The following is a 12,247-nucleotide window of genomic DNA, read 5'->3' as shown; positions in this document are numbered from 1 at the left end:
AGGGAGAGGGAGAAGCAGGCTCCTCGCTGAGCCAGGAGCCCGATGTGGGGCTCGATTCCAGGATCCTGGGATCATGACCTGAGCCAAAGGCAGATGCTTAACCATCTGAGCCACCCAGGAGCCCCTCAACTCCCAACATTCTATGATAAAGGAATAGTGATGCAGAAAATCCAAACATTATCTTCATTTTTTTTTCACAAAAAACTATTAATTTAATATAATAAATTTATTTTGGTTGATGTGTTAATATTTAGGATCATTCTCATTTTTTAAATATGTATCACAAAAATAAAATTCAGGGGGCGCCTTGGTGGCTCAGTCGGTTGAGTGTTTGCCTTTGGCTCAGGTCATGATCCTGGAGTCCTGGGATCGAGCCCTGCATCAGGCTCCCTGCTCAGTGGGGAGTCTGCTTCTCCCTCTGCCCCTTACCCCGTTCAAGCTCTCTCTCTCTCTCTCTCAAATAAATAAACAAAATCTTTTAAAAAATAAAATAAAATAAAATTCAGTCAATTTCACTACATTATTGACTACATTATATATATACTCATTCTATTTTCTTTAAAAATATTTATAAAATTGGGGTGCCTGGGTGGCTGGGTTGGTTAAGCGTCTGCCTTCGGCTCACATCATGATATCAGGGTCCTGGGATCAAGCCCCGCTTTGGGCTCCCTGCTGAGCAGGGAGCCTACCTCTCCCTCTCCCTCTGCCCCTTCCTCTGCTCATGTGTGCTCTCTCTCTCTCTTTCTCTCTCTCAAGTAAATAAGCTAAATCTTTTTAAAAAAACTATAAAATTAAATGATGGACTTGATCTCTTTTCAAATCTCTTACGGTTCTAATGGCATAAATGATCAAGAAATATGACTATACATTTTTAAAGAAATTTTAAAAACACAGAAGAAATAATGACTCTTTCTATAGTTTGTAATTATAAACAAATTCTATTGATTGTCCTCCCATTCAAGGTACACACAGGCTGTAGAAAACTAATTGTTAATTTCTGGTTTAAAAGTTATTCGGTGAGTAAATATTTCATACATAGCAGGAAACAGACACCTTCTGCCAGCTAAAAGTAGGCTGAGAGACCACCACAATTATAGTATGATATTGGTATCTCCACTTGGCACATGTGTGTGAAAACCAAATAACTAGACCCGAAAACTGTTTCCCTCGGCAACATATGTTATAAGCCCTAGAAATTACTTCCTACATATTAGTAACTACAAAGAGAATATACAAATTTTTTTCAAGCACCAATATACAGGCTGTTAATATCACCAAAAAAATGCTCCTAATGTAATGCAGCAGACTATTCTGACTATCCTGTATTAGGCCAGTGACTGAATTCTACATTGTCTTAGTGTAGCAAAAACACAAATCCATATTCAAGTGGAACTGAACTCCATCATCTGCAACCTATACTTCTGACTTCATCCACACATGAAAAGAGAAGAGAAAAATGTGTCCCTCTCCATGACTTCAAATTCCTAACTAAGTTCATTAGGAAACGGTCCTTTAAAGAAGAAAATACTTTTGCTAAATTCTAGATCACCTCGGTAGCACTCCTAATTAGTGGTATCTTTGGGTAGCTAGCAAGCAGACTGTGTGTGTCATGGTCCTGAATGTTGTGGCTGAGGTTATTGTGAAGTGAAGCCAAACACTCAGCCAACCCATGTTTACTGGTCTGGTTGTGCTGCTAGGTGCTAAGAATCAGGTCCTGTCCCCAAAAAGTTCACAGTTGAGTGGATGAGAACTGCGTCTACCGTGTGTTGGAAGTTTCACACTGGGGCTCTTGAGAAGGTACCATGGGACACAAAGATGCATGTGGCCCACTTCACCAGGGGAGGTCAGAATAGTCCTCCCAAAGGAGAAGACACAATCCAAGTTTGAAAGAACCAACATTAATTCAGCACATTGGCAAGGGGGTTCGAATGCACAGAGGGGAGGGGTATGCCACACAGAGCCAATGGTGGGTACAGAGGCAGAGAAGGAGAGTGCCAAGGAACCTACTAACCATACAAGAAACTACAGCCTAGGCTGTGAAATGAGAATGGAGCAGTTGGCCAAAGTAGGGGTCAGTAGAGTACTCTGTGCTAGATTAGAAGAATGGACTTTATTCCCTGGAAAACGTCGAACTCTTAAAGGATTCTAAGTTCTTCACAGTGTGTGAAAGAAGATGTGACCGATAGGCAAGGAGACCAGCAGAAAGCCCCCTGCCAGCATGCTGGGGGACAGCAAGGATTTGAATGTGGGCTATATGGTACTTAGGGGATAGCCATAGATTTCAAAGAAAGCAGCAGAACCAACAGGCTTAATAACCTATGAGATGTGGGGTGGGGAGAGGTGAGAAGGAGGGAAAGTGAAGATGGCCAGATGAATAAGCGTCCACCAACTTGTGTCTGAGATGCAAAGCCTCGGATTTCAAAAGCCTTTCCATTGTCAGGGCCTTGGTTCTGTGGTCATCCTCAGCAGCCTCCCACTGGCCACATCTCATTTCGTACTACAGTAAATAAATAACCAATCCATTTCTGTGTGGGAACTAGTATCACAGGACTATTTTGGTTGATGGGAAAGAATGTGGGGCATACACAGATGTCTGTAAAAATGCTTTTCTTGTTGATGGTGCTGATGGTGATGGGTGTGTGTAGGGGGGTGTTTAATTCTCTCTTCCTCTTTTAGAAAACATAAAAAAAAGTCTACTGGTCTTGGGCTACTCACATATTTTGTCTGATTCTAAATTACTGCATAATAAAAGTGTTAATGATACCTGCCACGCCTCATTCACAGGACTACTGAGATTCGCAAAGGAAATCTGTGTGAAAGTACTCTGTGAACTGTAAAGCCTTATTATAAATGTAAGATATTATTATTAATATTGCTTCATTCATTCAGCAATCGCTTCCCTAAGATTAAGAGATGACCAAACCCTTACAGAGCTCCCAGCAAAGAGCAACAAGAAGCAGAGTCCTCGGGTTGAACCTGAACACAAACCAAAAACACTCAATTCACAACAAGGTGTTTGCACCTGTGGTTTAAGATGCCACAGTGTGTTATCGTATAAAATTCTCAAATTCCCTGAAACAGCATGGCAGTGAGCAGAGGAGGCAATCTCTACTACCTTTAACATATGCAGACACAATCTCTCACACCAGCACAGGTGGAGTCTTCCACAAAAGTCCCACATTCTCCCCCCTCTGCCAGTAGGAATCTTGCTCTTTCAGAGCTATCCTCTCTTATCTGCCCTCCTCACCGTGCCCTCTAGTATTTCTTGGTCTGCTCATTCTCTAAATTCAAAGGTATATAAGAAAAAGGTTTTCCGGGGCACCTGGGTGGCTCAGCTGGTTAAGCGTCTGCCTGCGGCTCAGGTCATGATCCCAGGGTCCTGGGATCGAGCCCCGCATCGGGCTCCCTGCTCAGCGAGGATCCTGCTTCTCCTTCTCCCTCTGCCTCTCCCCCTGCTTGTGCTCTCTCTCTCTCTCTCTCTCTCTCTCTCCCTGTCAAATAAATAAATAAAATCTTTTTTTAATAAGTTAATTTAAAAAAAAGAAAAAGGTTGTCCAATCAGAAAGCAGCTCAGTGTCATCTGTTAATTAGGTAAGAACATTCTCGTCAGCATTTCAAGACTCAAAGAATAATTTTTAAAAAGGAAAGTTTTGCCTCATAGGGCCAACACTAAAAGCACAAATTAAAGAAAGTAACTTAAGTTAGTTTTTTTTAAAAAGCTTAACCTGAAGACCTAAGGCCAATAATTTTGCAGAATTACAGAAGTTCAGGAAATGTGAGTAATCCTACAAAGCATGATATATTCAGTCAGGCAATATTATAAGAACAATGCCTTAGAATTATAACTTTTTTTTTTACAACTCTGGAAGGAAAATAAGCCTCCCAAAAGTGTTCACTTTTAACTGAAAGAATTGGTAGCATTTTTTGGCTGCTTATAAACACTAGTGGAGGAAAAAATATGAAAGCCATTCAAACAGTGTAGAGCACATAATGTGGATACCAAAGAACTACCTTTCCCACATGATTCCATCTAAATCTGGCAGGAAACCAGTCTAAACCTCCACTTAACAACACCTATCTAAATAGTTTTGAAATGTTTTGCTTTGTATCTGTACTAAATATTTGCATCTAAGGCAGTTTCTGTCCCCCAGAAACTGTCCATAGGACTCCATTTAGGCTACTAGATGCAAAGTTATGTAATGGCCAACAACTTCCTTTGGTAATGGTGGAAAGAAAACTTTCTGTTTCATTTCTCTTCCCTCCTAAAGATATTGTAAGATTTAAATGACACAAGACATATGAAACCATCAGCAAATGCCTGTCACAAAGCAGGCATTCAACAAATGGTTCTTTCACGGTAGCTTGTAAAATTACCTCATACTGATTACAGGGAACATGGTTGCCAAGGGCTTTATTATTTCCACGTGGAGAAAGGTAGGGAGGGAGGGCGTCTGGAGCCTTCCTTTTTCTCTTTATGATATAAACAGGACGCAGCAGCACTCAGTGAATGTTACGGGACCTTCCCAATGATAAAGTGGAAAGTTGTAAGAAAACTCTCCCTAGGGTAAGGGATAGGCACACAAGGGGCCATTGGATACTCGTAATTAGAATTCAGAGTTGGTCAGAAGACAGGTACACATTCATTAACTGAAAATGTAACTGTAGCTCTCTTTTGTCTTTCAGTTTCTCTAAGAAAGCATCATGAAATACAGTGTTTGTATAAAACTCTTTATGGTTAGAGTGTGTTTTTTAAAAGGAGTGTGTTTGGGGACGCCTGGGTGGCTCAGTCGGTTAAGCGTCTGCATTCCACTCAGGTCATGATCCCAGGGTCCAGGGATTGAGTCCCGTATCCAGCTCCTTGTTCAGCAGGGAGCCTGCTTCTCCCTCTGTCTGCAGGTCCGCCTGCTTGTGCTCTCTCTCTTCTCTCTCTGACAAATAAATAAAATCTTCAAAAAAATAAAATAAAATAAATAAAAGGAGTGTGTTTTGTTTTGCAAACAAAACTTCTACCTCCCTCGGTCATAGCCTAAGGCAAGGGTAGAGAGGGTGTGTAAGAGGGAAAGAGTCCTGTAGAAAATTTATTACAGGGATTAGCAAACATTAAAGTTTATCACAACCCCTGGATGGGCAACCAGGAAGATGCAAGATAACTTCCTCTAGGCAAAAGTCAGCTATTTTACTACCAAAGAGAGAGAGAAATAGCCTTTTGTAGTTACAGACTTCTAGACAGCTAAAATGTTAGAACTCCAAGGGGCTTCAGATAAAATCTAACCTTTTCCTTCTTTGAGATGAAGAAGTAAAAACTCAGAGTAAGCTGCCTAGGTCGTTCATGATAGAATCTCTAGATCAAAATAAATTACAAATATGAAGAAGTACAACCACACATAGGATGCTTGAATGCCTTCACAAGTGACTGGCCTCTTGGTGGTAGGGAGTGATGGCAAGACCACACTTGGTTTGCTCATTCCAATTTACTCCTGTGGAACACTTTGTAAACTGTCAAGAGTACCACACATTGATAGTCAAGATCATTTGAGACCTTGAGAGTTAATCAGGATTATTTTCCGCCTATCCCAGAGAAGGAAATGGAGACTTTTCTTAAGACCACACAGTTGGTAAGGAATCGAGCTGGAATTTGAACTGAGATCCTCTGAACCCAACCCAATATTCTGTCACCATTTGGAAGCAGGTATGTCAATACAGAGGCAAAATCTGTCTCACTTGAAAAGCTGTTAAAATTTTACATGTACACCTCGAGACCAATTAGACAAATCTAATCTGACTTCTACACAATGGTCCTAAATATTTGAAGTCACCATCCATCTGACATCCCGAGCTCATCTTTGGTTTGATTACCACAGAGGGGTCTCCTCACAAAATTCCATTTTTATTATAAAATATGAAGAATACTTCCTCACAATAGATGAGATTTTAGCCAATTAAACATTGACTTGTTAAGGCATTTATTAAAGCAGTTATTAATGTATTTATCAAGTATATGCAATAGTAAAAACACTGGTCAGAGAGTGAGATGTGCCTCGGTTTCCATGCTACCACAGTCCTGCAACATAATACAACTTCTAGAGAAATATTCTGAAATAATACATATATTATATATGTGTGTATATATATATATATATATACATAAATCTCTACAAGAGTCATAATACCTCAAAAGAAACTAATGAATAGTTTTTCATGGGAAATATGCCATATAGGCATATATAATTAAATAAATCTTTTAAAACTAAAATAGGAATGTTACAAAAATCTTAGTCTCAAAAACATTAACTAATTCATACATTAATGGGTAAATATTCAAAAACAAATGAAACTTCTATTTTGCTTCATTTGGAGTGGGGAGAAAAATAAAATTCAAATGCATCAATGTTAATTTTCATTCTAGTCAAGGTTTAAATTTGAGCATTAGCAGACCATTATACTACATATAAGTGGAATTTTTTCAAAAAATCATAATGTATAATTTTGCAATCAATTATCCCATTCTCAAAATATCATATTACCACTGATAATCAAGAGTGTCATAAACAGACTGATTCAGAAATCCAAATGCAAGTTTCTTTTCTTTTCTTTATTTTTTTTTAAAGATTTTGTTTATTTGAGAGAGAGAACATGAGCGGAGGGGGAGGAGAGGGCAGAGGGAGAGGGAGAAGCAGACTCCCCACTAAGCAGGGAGCCTGACATGGGGCTCGATCTCGGGACCCTAAGATCACAACCTAAGCCAAAGGCAGATGCTCAACCAATTAAGCCACCCAGGTGCCCCTAAATGGAAGTTTCTGAACCCAATTACACAAATATCAAGTCTGAAAAAAAAAGTGAATTTATACATACATAAATGTGTGTGCGTGTATGTATATATATACATACATATATATATAATAGTTTTTTATGCAGTATGTTTTATATGTTTATTTGTATTCTTATTTATGTGGATAATATATTGTTATGGTGTCTCCTATATATCAGAGGTTATCACATACATTCCCTCATTTAATTCTAAAAACCTTTTAAGAAAAGCATTAGTATTATGAATGAAGAAAGAGAAATTTGGCACATTTTAGAGATTTATCCTTAAGTCTCAAAACGAGTTTTTAGACCTAATCCACATCAATCTGTCTCCAAAGCCCACCACAATTTAATCGAAGGCATTCTGTATTTCTCAAATTAAAACACACAATATGATATTCTATCTTTCCCTGGTTTCATACTCCAAGAAATGCTGACCTTCTATAAGGACCAAAAATATTTAAGAGTATTTAAGTACCTGTAACTCTGACCTAAGAGAAATAGCAAAGTAGCAAGCTAGAAATACCTGGGCAGAGAACGTTACAGCTTCGTGCCCTCCACTTGGAAAGTAACAATTTTCAAATAGCTGAACAATTAAACTGTTAATACAGATAAATTAACTTTATAGAGGTAGGCTCGCCTTTTTAAATCAATTTTAGCATGGCAATAATAACTCCTGGCATAAGAAAAAAAAACCTTTTTAAGTCTAACAGGGTATTTTATGCCAATATAGTTATGTAATAGAAATATCTAGATTAAAGAATTGCATGCTGTTCATTGTCTAGATACTGAATTAACTGCTATTCTCATATGGAAAACCTAAAACAAAATCAGTTCATTGTACTAGGTCTTTTACGGGCAGCGGATGTATCCATATGAACAAAAAAGATCATAGAGTCCTAATCATCATTATCATTGTTGATTTATGCCCAAGTGAGACAAGCTTTCTATTGATTACCACCATAATTAATCTATCACTACAGACAATTTAGGAGTCAATGGACAATAAGTTTACAACAGTTGGGGCACCTGGGTGGCTCATTCAGTTAAGCCTCAGGCTCTTGATTTCCGCTCAGGTCATGATCTCGGGGTCATGAGATCCAGCCCAGGGTCAGGCTCCACGCGCTCAGTGGGGAGTTTGCTTGAGGTTCAATCTCTCCCTCTCCCTCTGCCCCTCTCCCTGCTCTCTGTCCCTCTCTCAAATAAATAAATAAATCTTTTAAAAAATAAGTTTACAACAGTGTTTACAAACTGTCATTGTGCAAACCAGGTTTGAAATTAATTTATATGGTTTCAATTAGCCCTTTTTGAATGGATTGAAATGGAATGGAACGTGAAGGGGTGGGGAGGGCAGAGGGGAGGGGCGGGGAGGGAAAAGAAATAGAGGACACTACAACTAGCAAGTACTCTTTCAAGAAACTTGTTTCTGGTGTGTGTGTGTGTATGTGCGCTTGATTACAATGTAAAATATATCTCTTACTGACAGTTGCATTAAAAAGTGTTTGAAAGTCACTATTCTAAAGGACTACTCATGTGCACCAGCTAGGGTTAACAGAACTGAAAATTTAAAAAATACATATAACATATACACAAATGTATTATATTCATATCTATATGTATTATATAAATACAAATTAAAAGTATACATATTATACAAGTTAGTAGAGATGTATAATATCCACATTAGATAGATACATAATGTACTTATAATAGATATGTTATAGATATAATAGGGAGAGAGAAACAGAAAGAAATCCTGTGGTCAAGAGGAGCGGAGAGGAGAGCACCAAAGGAAATTTTTTGCTCTATGAATGACTTTGGAAATCTACAAAAACTATCCTTTTATTAATTGCTGCATCAAGTTTTTATATAGGCAATTACAATGGAACAGGAAGATGCTGTGTTAAAACTCTTCCTCCTTCTCACCCCCACTCTGGTTAACCTCGACCTTTACTGGAGCACCGATCTATCAGATGGTATCTTGCATTAGTTAACACATTTGCACCCAACTCTACATTCAGCACCTATTATCTGGTATATAGAAAATGCTCAGAATCTGCAGAAGGAAACTCCTGGCAAGATACCTGAGAAGCAATCATTAGAAACTCTTCTTTCTGCTCAGAAAGGTTTAATGGTCTCTTTTGTCTCCTGTTAAAATGCAAATACCTGAGAAGAGAACGACTGAGCTCTTGGTTCTCAGTTGACCCCTACTGCCAGAGCGCTGCCTGCGGGTGAGGGGGATGGGCGCTGCAGGTGTGGGTAAGACACCTTTCCCATTGCCAATGACTGGGAAGGAAATACAGGAAAGTTGTTTATCGGATTTTCAGACGACGCAGATTGGGAAGCAATAGCTAATCTGACAGATCAAAATCTAGATTTTATAATCTCTACAGGGCAAACATTAACATAATTAAATTTGAAACAAGCCTAAATATAACGTTCTGTATTTATGTTCAAAAAATTTCAACTGCTTAATTACATGATAGAGGGGAGCCAAAGGGCTATTAGTAACAAATCTTAAAAAAAAAAAAAAAAAAAAAAAGCCTAGATCTTAGGCTTGAATTCAAATTAATATAATTACAACGGCCATACATCCCTCCCCAGGACAACTCTGGTTTATGCCTGTTGCCTGAACCTAATTATTAACTGTGTCCCCTTTCACTTTCAGTGCCCTGGCTTAGATGATAAAGTATATGATCGTCCCAAATATAATAAATGAATACTGGTGATGTGAGAGCTGAAAGCTGATGCAGCCATTTTGGGCTCACTAACAGAAGAATGGGATCATAACCAGAGGAAGTAGGAATACATCCAGATCATTGGGCTCAATTACACATAGACAGAATATTAGGCGCAATTATGGATGCCACTTAAAAGGTGTAACAGATTACCTGGATCCAAAGTTAGGCAAGTAGGAAAGCAAGCAAAATATATTAGTCATATTATTTGAGGAACAAAAATAGAAACTGGGAAATGTCTAACAGAGAAAATGAAGAGTAGGCATAATCTCACTTTATATAACTGATGGTCTACGTGTAATAGAAGGAAGACATTTTTTTTCCATATTGATCCAGGATCAAAGCAAAATTTCTAAGGGTGTCAGTGTATTTATAAGTATAAAGAAAATCTTGCTAGCAATTGGAAAAATCCAAAAAATACAAATTAATCAGCAAGTAAACTTTTACAATAATGTTCAGGCAGAGGTGGATGAGAAATGCTACAGAGGGGATCTTGCCTTGGGAAGGAGCCCCTTCCAAATACGACCTTCCGTTTAACAATGCCAATTGTGGCTGAGGTGACTGGCATGAAAGGATAGAGTTCATGTCCAGTATTTACTGATAAAAAGCTCAGACCTCTCACCTTCCTCAGCTATATTTGTCACACCATGGTTTGGTTTGGCATCTCCCTATTACAGACACCAGGAAATTCCAGCCCTGGACTCTGTAAGTTGACTAAACATCTGTCAGTACTACATTAAAATGCTCCAAGTTAAAGCACTACATAAATATTCATTATTATTACTTCAACTTTACATTCCAGATGAACAAATACAGTTGTGTTTATATCTTGGAGTTCCGGAAGCATGATGCTTGTGATATTCTGTCACATAAATATTTTAGTTTGGTAAGATACTCCCAGATTAAAAGAGGATGAACAAAGAACCAAAGTTAAAGAGAATGATAACCAAGAAACACCTCCTCCCTCAACACATACACACACCACTAGCAGCTACCATTCAATAACCAAGCACTACATACATACCAAGCACTATGGTAAGAGCTTCACATGCATTGTTTAATCTTCATAGAAAAATGTGAGACAGGTAGCACCACCATTCCCACTTTGCAGATGGTGAAACTGGACCTTGAATGTTAGGTTCTGCCCAGGGTCACAGAGTTAGCAAGTAGCAGAGGTACGATTCAAACCCAAACACCTAAGTTCAGAGTCAGTGCTTTTTTTTTTTCTTTTTAAGATTTTATTTATTTACTTATTTGAGAGAGATAGAGCAGGGGGAAGGGCAGAAGGAAAGGGAGAGGGAAACTCAAGCAGACTCTGGACTGAGTGCAGAGCCCAATGTGGGGCTCGATACCAAAACCCTGAGATCATGACCTGAGCAGAAATCAAGAGTCAGACACTTAACAGACTGAGCCACCCAGGCGCCCGCAGAGTCTGTGCTTTTATACTCTGAAGATGGAAAGGACACACACAACCCAGCTATTTTGCATGTCTGGAAGTCAGAATAGTAAAATATTGAAGAATTGGGAAGTGGGAGGAAAAGTGAGACTTCCAGAAAGCAGGCTAGATGTGAGAAGTCAGAAACAGAGAGATGAAGTATCAGAGTAGCAGATGCAGGAGACAGGACAAGGGAACTAGAAGAAACAGTTGTGGCATTTTCTTCTCCCTGCATTTTTTTGTCTTCTCCTTTCATATCTATTTCTCCTTTTTCCCCCATAACTTCAAATGTGTGTGCTGTTCTCTTCATCTGTTTCTTAGAGTCTCTCTCATTCCATCTCTCTTTTTCATTTTATCTTAGTTCTTTCTTTTTTCCTAATCATGTTCTTCCTTTTACTCTCTCTTATTTTGCTCTTTCCCCAATATTTCCTTTATCTCTTCTCTGAACTTTCTCTTGACTTCTCTTTCTTTCTCTTCCTTACATGATTATAAAATTGTGCTTAAGGGGAGCCTGGGTGGCTCAGTCATTAAGCATCTGCCTTCAGCTCAGGTCATGATCTCAGGGTCCTGGGATCGAGCCCCTCATCGGGCTCCCTGCTCCGCGGGGAGCCTGCTTCTCCCTCTCCCACTCCCCCTGCTTGTGTTCCCTCTCTCACTGTCTCTCTCTCTGTCAAATAAATAAATAAAATCTTTAAAAAAATTTTTTTTAAATAAAAATTTTTTTAAAAAGTGTGCTTAAAATGTATTATGATTTTGTTTGGATAAGATTATATGTTTTGTACCTCAAATAAAAATGTAGATGAATTAGACATTTTCTTATCAAAATTGAACTTAAAATTAAGTTGCAAAAGCAAAACATATACATATATCTAAAGGGGCCTTGGATTTGGAATATAGAAAGTACTCTTACAACTCAATAAAGAACACATACAACCCAATAAGATATGAACAGACACCACAAAGGAAAGATATATGGAAGACCAACAAGCACATGAAAAGATGCTCAACGTCTTTGCTGATTAGGGAAATGCATATCAAAACTCTGATTACTTACTTCTACATACCTGCTAAAAAGGCTACAATTAAAAAGAATGATAATACCATGTGTTGGCGAGGATGCAGGGCAATTGGAACCTTCATATATGATACATACATATAATCATATCCTCAACTATGGTATGAATGCAAAATGGTTCAAAGACTTAGAAAAATATACTGGTGATTTCTTGAAAAGTTAAACATGTACTTAATATATGATCCAGAAATC

General features: G+C 38.4%; 1 protein-coding gene across 5 annotated transcripts in view; it reads right to left on the bottom strand.

Annotated features, from left to right (window-relative positions):
- ITPR2 (inositol 1,4,5-trisphosphate receptor type 2) overlaps positions 1-12,247 on the bottom strand; it is a 496,243-nt gene that overhangs the window by 400,174 nt on the left and 83,822 nt on the right. The window lies entirely within an intron of this gene.

Source organism: Mirounga angustirostris, unplaced genomic scaffold (genome assembly GCF_029215605.1).
Source record: "Mirounga angustirostris isolate CCGP_5_RB_7025 unplaced genomic scaffold, mMirAng1.0.hap1 SCAF_5, whole genome shotgun sequence".
NCBI lineage: Eukaryota > Metazoa > Chordata > Mammalia > Carnivora > Phocidae > Mirounga > Mirounga angustirostris.
This window is presented reverse-complemented; position numbering and strand designations above follow the sequence as displayed.